The following is a 7439-nucleotide window of genomic DNA, read 5'->3' on the forward strand; positions in this document are numbered from 1 at the left end:
TTGACTGCCCGGTGGCTCTCTCACTCCAGTCTGAGGCGGCCGTCGTTTCTGGGAAAGGACAGATAAATCCGAAAGCCGAGAAGTTCCACTGCTTAGCTGCCCCCTTCAGAAGCGCCTTCTGAGGGCGAGCCTGCCAGTCCTGGGGGCCAGGTTTCCCCAGGCAGAGCCAAGCCGGGGACCGAGGTTCCCTGGACGCCAGGCATTCCTGGGAGAGCCAAGGGCCAGGGCCTGGGGTCTTGGGGCACAGAGGGTACCCCAGAGAGTAGGACACAGGCAAAGGCTCTTCCACCGATGGAGGATCTGGAGGTAGGGACCCTGGGACAGCCCCCTCCGGGGTCCCGCTGGATTCCATACGGTCCACGTGTCCCCAGGGGATGTCCCGACTGGCCAGCTCCTGGGAGCCATGGAGGGGCCTCCCAAGTGGACAACTGGTGGCCCGAGCCAGGAGGGGCCAAGACTGGGGTGGGGCAGGGGAGAAGGGGTGATCTTCCGCTCAGTCGCTGCAGACACTCCACAGCACAGGTGCAGAAGGCGGAAGAGGGAGCAGCTCCCAAGGGCAAGACGCTCCCCACCGAGACCAGGATCCCGTGGCAACCACTGCAGGCGCCCAAGGAAAGGCAAGGCAGCCCACCCACCGCCTGCCCCACCCGCCCCGGCAACGGTCTCTAAGGAAGCGGACACAAGCCAGCGAGGACGAAGCCTATGTAGCTACACAGCTGAAGGGCGACTGCACACTTTAAACTAAAAAGTGAAAATGTGGAAAAGAAACGTCCCTGGCCCTCTCTGTCACCTCCGAGCCTGAAGGCAGGAAGCACAGAGACGCTGCTTAAATGCCAGGGCGGAGGCGAAGCTCAGGGTGGGAGAAAGGGAACAAATGGACAATTTCCTATGCAAACAGTACTTCATCCTCACACGTCATCATGCTCAAAAGCCCATCATGTGCACAGGCGGGGAAGAGACGCCTGCCCCCTGAAAGCCTTTCCCGTTCAGGTGGAGAGAGCTTCAGCTGCCAGCCAGGAGGGAGACGCCACCTGAGGCCGGCCGCTGGCTCAGAAGGACGTCTGCGGACCCCCAGGCGCAAGCGCCACACAGCCACGTTTCAATTAGCTGCACGTTGGACTTGCGTAGCTCCTTCTCCTGAATCCTTCTGAAGGCTGACCAGGCATCTCCAGCTCAGGTTCTGCTTGCTTCTCTTGTTCCTCTCCACATGTCCTCTTAGGTCAATGAGGACCACTTGTAGCTGCAAATGACCGGCCACCCCCAGTCAGCCTTCGCAGCAAAACACGGAGTCATCTCACAAATACAAACAGAGAGCAGACAGGCTCCCAGCCGTGAACCCCGACGTACGCATGGCCCCACACGCATGTTTGCCCGTTCTTGCCCTCCGTCGTGAGCTCTGCAGCCTTAGGTTGGTCACCTGGACACTGCAGACCCTCCCAGCCCCGCGTTTTCTCACAGGTGTGTGCGAGAAGAGAGGGCTGAAGCAGGAAAGAAAGAGTGCATGTTTGGTTGGGGTTGAATCGGGGAATGAATTTCTCTCCCACGCCCTCTGCCACCTCCCTCCCACGCCCAGAGCCCAGAGCAGCATTTCCTTTGGTTTCAGGGACCTCCACTGAGTCATGGGGACAAACCTGACCTGCAAGAAATTCTGAGAAGCCGGCAGGGGGCAAGGCGAGGGCTGAGGATGGGGAGGGAGCTGCTGACATCAGCCGGTCTCTCTCGAGCTGGCCTGGGCCCGTGCAGCTCCGCACGCACACACGGTGAGGGTCCCAGGTGGGCTCAGGACGCAGCCCCCGCGCCCGCCCCCAGAGCCGCTCTCTGGTGCCGCCTCAGCGCTGAAAGGTTGACTATTTTGTAGCTTTCATTTCAATTCTCACCCTGCAGACTTCAGAAATACCTTCTGAAACTTATTACCATGATCAGGATTAGTGTCAAGGCCTCCATATTTTGCCTCTAGGATGGAATTCCAAAATCCCGTCTACAATCTACTCATGTGCCCACGGTAAGTTAGCCAGGGGAAGGAGCAGCCCATAACACCATTTCTCTTTTTTTTCTCTATTTTTTTTTTAATGGTACATTAAAAAAATATAAGAGGTACCACATGCCCTCCACCCCCTCACCGCACATCAACAACCTCTTTCACCATCGTGGCACATTCACTGCATTTGGTGAATACATTTTGGAGCAGTGCTGCACCACTTGGATAGCTGGTCTACATTGTAGTCTACACTCTCCCCCATCCACCCAGTGGGCCCTGGCAGGACATACAATGTCCAGTTTTAAGGAGCGTCTATTTCAACTGCTCCATTGTGATTGTCCCTTATTTTTATAAATGTTTAGAAGATTCTGTCTAAAAATAGTTTTAAGTTAAAATGTTTTAAAAAAAAAGTGCTTTTAAAAATTTTACATTAAGAGGAAGTGTCCAAGTGGAAAGCTGTTTACTTTCTGCACAAAGAAATAAAACCAGTAGTTCTCAGTTGAAAAGCAAAGTCCTGGGGTGGTCAGAAATCAAGAATTTCGAATGGGATCCTGGACCAGTTTCTGTCTGCAGAACAGGACACAGATTCAGAAGTGGAAATTACTTTGTAATGTAATAACATGCCAATGTATTGCCTTGTGCTCCCCCTTCATGTGATTAATTTAGAATAAAATTGCTATGTGATTATACATATTTATATAATTTGTTGAGTAAAAAAAAAACCAAATATATATTTTGAAAGGAATATTGGCTTTCTCTATCAGAAACCCTATAGACACACACATACAATTAATTACAACCTCCACTTTATATCTCTAATTTTCCTCGTAGGCAATTGTTAGAGAGAAACCCTAGAATGAATAACTCTGAGCAGAATTTGCCTGCCTGTGCATTTAAAAATAGGAGCCATTATATTCCGTGACTTCTGCCAAATTGCCAGTCAACCAGGCAGTGAAGGACAGCTCCTTGAGTCAGCTCAAGGAATGTCAGCGCTGCGTGTGACAGGCCACCCTGCGTCCCCTCGCAGCGCGGACGCGCGCGGAGCCCCGGGTGGGCGCGCAGTGGTCGGCCCCGCGCAGGTGCGCGCTCGCCCGGCGCCTCCGGCTCTCAGGGGCGCAGTGGAAGCCAAAGAAGCGCGGGTGGTCCGCGGCTCCCAGCCGGTGGGGGTCCTGGCTCACCCCTGGTCCCACGCGGAGCGACTCCCCGCATTTTAGGGAGCGTGAACCGCGCGGCCGCTTCCCCCACAGCCAGCCCAGCTCGTGGTCACATTCCCCCAAACCAAATGCTCCGGACCATTTCGACATCCGAAAGCCCCGGAGTGGAGAGCGCGCACAGCGAGCCTGGGACGGTCAAGGACAAGGACAAGCCTCAGGAGCGGCCACCCGGCTAGCGAGGGCGCTTCCCACGCGCCAGGACGTCAGCGCCGTGGGTCCCTGCGGCCACGGAAGGAGGACCACCGGGACGCGGCCACCGGGGCGTGGCACGTGGGGTCAGGGGCCCTGAGTGTGGGGCCGTGACACGTGGGCTGAGTGTGGGGGGCGTGACACGTGGGGTCAGGGGCGCTGAGTGCGGGGCGGGTGCGCGTCGGGTGCCTCCTGGGCCCCCCCCCCCACGCCCACACACCCTCAGCCCCTGGTTCAGGAGGTGCAGCCCCGGCCCAGGAGGCACCACAACCAGGCCTGGCCGATCCATCCACAGGCCGGTTCACGCCGGCCCGAGCAGGCCAGGCGGCCAGGGCAGGTCCTTCCCCAGCCCTGGGGACTGTCGTGCGGCGGGCACCCCTGACCTGCCCACGATGTCAGCGTGGGTGACCAGCCGCGGGGGCGGGGCCAGAGGCAGGGGGTGGTCAGAAGCCCCGCCCCTTCAGCTGAGCCGAGCTGGAAGGGGAGCCTGGGGTGTGGTTGTGATGGATTCTGGAACCTTCTTTCACCAATCACTGTTCTGCCAAGGAGACTGGACGAACGACGCGCCCCTGAGACGGCCTGGAGCCAGGCCCCGGGGAGCTCACCTTCCCGCCCCAAGTGTGCCCTGCTGCCCCCAAACCCCCTGCCAGGGGCACGGGCAGAAAGCCCTCTCGAGTGGGCGTTGGTGCGGTGCTTGGGCCATTCCCTGCGGGCAATTTGGAAAATACAGAACCTTGAGAGGACAAGCCAGGGGCTTCCAGCCTGCTCACCTTGAACTCTGACCTGGAAGAACCTTTCCCACGCAGCCTCTTCAGGGTGCTGAGGAGACCCCAGGCCTTGCGTGGTTTCATTCTGAGCCCTCCTGATTCACAGGTCGTAGGCAGGTGCTCGGCCTGGAACCCTTTGACATAGCGGAGCATCCTTGTTTGGCACCAGCTACTGTTGAATCATGGAAAGAGGGCAGTTCCCATCCCAGTTAAAACAAAAACAGAAACCCAAGGTGACATGCGCTAGTGCTTTTTAAAAAAATGTTTTGTGTGAGTTACATAGGACCATTAACTTGCCTGGATATAAGAGAAGCTCAAAAAGGAATTTTCCATGAAAAATAATACGGATGTGTGTGGTGTCCCATCCTTCTGGAAACATCCTTCCCTGGTTCCATGTGGCAGCCATCCTCAGCTGCCCCTGCCGGTCATGCCCTGGTCATATGAGGCCACAAACCCACCAGCTCACTGGGCTTTGGCTCAGATGAGCTGTCCATTTACCCTTTTAAACCAACAAGAGGACCTCATTTTCATCCATTTGTGGTTGCAATCAGACAATTCAGGGCTTCAAAATTACCTCCAGTTGTAATGTGAACAAAAGGCATGGAGGTGGGGGAGGAAAGTGTTCTTAATTGTCAAAAAGAGATACACAGTATCTCTTAGACAGTCCGCTTGCAAATACTCTAGCAGTTACACCTGTCATCAGAATGCTTGCTATGGTTTCCTTCTCAACCTGCTTTACTACTTCAAGTTCAGTGAATTTCAAGTGGTAAATAGAGTTGACAAAGCAAAGACTTAGCTGGAAACAATTTCTAAAATCTCCAGAACTTTTGGTGTGTGGAATATGCATTAAAGCATGTCAAAAGCTAAGCCCATAAGTCACAGAACCTCTCTTGGATTCAGATACCAGTTTAGGAATAAAATGATGAAAGTATAATTACGCACCAGAATTAAATTGAGCACCCCAGAGTGCTCCTGGGGACGGCTTGCTTGTCTTTCTCCACTTTGTCCTCAGCCAAGTGGCAGGAGACAGCTGGCCAGAATTTCTGAGTGCATATAATGAAGAGAATTCATTGTTGTTAGGATGTGGTGATTAAATATATAAGACTCATATTCCTTAGTGGCTTTCCTGAAAGAAGTTTGCCCTGGACGACAATCGAGTCGACGCTTCCATCTTTACACTGTCCAGTGGGTAGAAAGCACACTTGGAAATCAAGCTTCTGATCCAACAGTTGTGGTCACAGCTCTTTTCTCTCCTCATATTTATGAGAATGTTTGTTAGACCCAACGCAGAGGTCTAGGCTATTTTATTTCTTGGGGTTTCTCTCCTCAGAAAACAACGAGAGGACTCTGCGAGAAAAGCAGCCCCTGCGGAGGGGCTGGTGGCAGCCTGCTGGTGGAGGGCTTGGGCAGGTACATAGAGAAGGAGCTTCCAGAGGCCAGGGCTCCGCGAGGGCTGGCCGGGCCCCACTGGACGTGGCTTCACACTGGCCACCTCCTCTCGATGAGGAGACACGACCACCACTGGCTACCGTGTGCAGCTCAACGGTGCATTTTGCACCCACTAGCAGTGGACTTGAAGAGGAAACCAATCCCGATGTCCCCAGTGCTTTCACACTAATGGTTTCAGCTCCCAGCACCTTTAATCACCAGACACTAACATGGCCCTTCTTTCAAGGCAGGAATGGAGTCTGGGAGCTGGGGAGTAAGCAGCCCCTCCTGACACAGGAACCAGCAGAGAGCGGGCTCGGCTTGGAGCTTGCTGGCCCCCGAGCCCAGCCGTGCTGAGAGGCGGTCCCCTGAACTCCCTGGAAATGGAGATCCCCACGCAGAAGGCAGCTAAGAGTTGAAACCTGCCCATCCATCAAGGAGGTGTGGGCCGCTTAGCGGTGGTCGCCACTGGAGACAGTTGGAAGAACCATCGTGGGGAGCACTACAAGAGGAGAGCGACTTCTTCCTCCTTACAACCAAATGCACGAGCGTGGAGCTGGTGTTACTGTCTCCTGACAGGGTAGCTGAGGTAGAAGGGGCACTTAATCAAACGGTATCGAGATGGCTTGAGTTATGAAACATAGTGGTCCAACTGATGCCAGCCTGAGATGGTATTGAGATGGACAGGGTTATGAAATACAATGGTCCCAATGACACTAGTGATGGGACAGTACAACCTCGTGGACTGCCATTTGGTTGCAGCCAAGAGGAAAGAGTTCAGTTCTTTCAAGGGTTGGAAATGCCAAGTGGGATGACATTGATGATGGACTACCAGGGGAGAAGCACGGGGACACCTTCGTGCAGTTTGTTTCAAAGGAGCTAGCAGAAAATGCTCTGGGGAAACACAAGGAAGGAATCGGGCACAGGTATATTGAGATTTCCAGAAGCAGCAGGAGTGAAATCAATGGTTTAAGATCCACCAAGAAGACTGCAGGAACAACCGCCTGGGCCATGTGATGGACCAGTAGGAGGAAGGGGGTTCTTGTGGAGCTGGGCGTGGAAGCTACAGAGGTTCTGATGGCTGCGGTGGCTGTAATGATCATGCTATGGAAATGATGGCTGTGATGACAGAACGAGAGCTGGAAGAGGCACAGGAGGACACAGCAGTGGTGGAGCTGGGGATGCTCGTGCAGGTTTCCATGGTGGTCATTTTGTGCACATGCGAGGGTTGCCTTTTCGTGCAACTGAAAATGGTATTGCTCATTTCTTCTCACCTCTAAACCCAGTATGAGATTATAGTGATTGGAGCTGGTGGTAGAGCAACAGGAGAAGCAGATGTAGAGTTTGTGACACATGAAGTTGCAGTAGCTGCCACATCTAAAGATAAAGATAACATTCAACTTCGATACATTGAACCCTTCTGGAATTCTACTCCTGGAGGCGGCTCTGGGATGGGAGGCTGTGGCAGAGATGGAGGGGTAATCAGGGAGGTTATGGATCCATCAGAGAAATGGGAATGGGGAGCAACGACAGTGGAGGATATGGTACTCCCGACGGCTTGGGTGGTTGTGGCTGTGGTGGTGCAGGCGGTGGGGGATTCTACGGGCTTGGTGGCATGAGTGGAGGTGGAGGGCGTGAGGTGTACTGAAGCATAACCACCAACATACAAGGCCTGACAACAGCATCTGGTCTACTAGGCGCTCTCACAGATTTAATTTCTTTTGTATTTTAAGAACATTATGATGAGTGACGGAATGTGTTTTCAAAGTAATATTTGGTAAAGCAACAGATTGTAAAGGGAAAATGTTTTCTGTAGGTTTTATTTGTTCCATACTTTGACTTAAAAATAAATTTTTATATTCA

The 7439-nt window shown here is 53.6% G+C and overlaps 1 pseudogene; it reads left to right on the plus strand.

Annotated features, from left to right (window-relative positions):
• The first annotated feature begins 6255 nt into the window (after positions 1 to 6255).
• LOC101413943 (heterogeneous nuclear ribonucleoprotein H3-like) lies at positions 6256 to 7224 on the plus strand (annotated as a pseudogene).
• The last annotated feature ends 215 nt before the right edge of the window (positions 7225 to 7439 follow it).

This window comes from Dasypus novemcinctus, chromosome 2, assembly GCF_030445035.2.
Source record: "Dasypus novemcinctus isolate mDasNov1 chromosome 2, mDasNov1.1.hap2, whole genome shotgun sequence".
Lineage (NCBI taxonomy): Eukaryota > Metazoa > Chordata > Mammalia > Cingulata > Dasypodidae > Dasypus > Dasypus novemcinctus.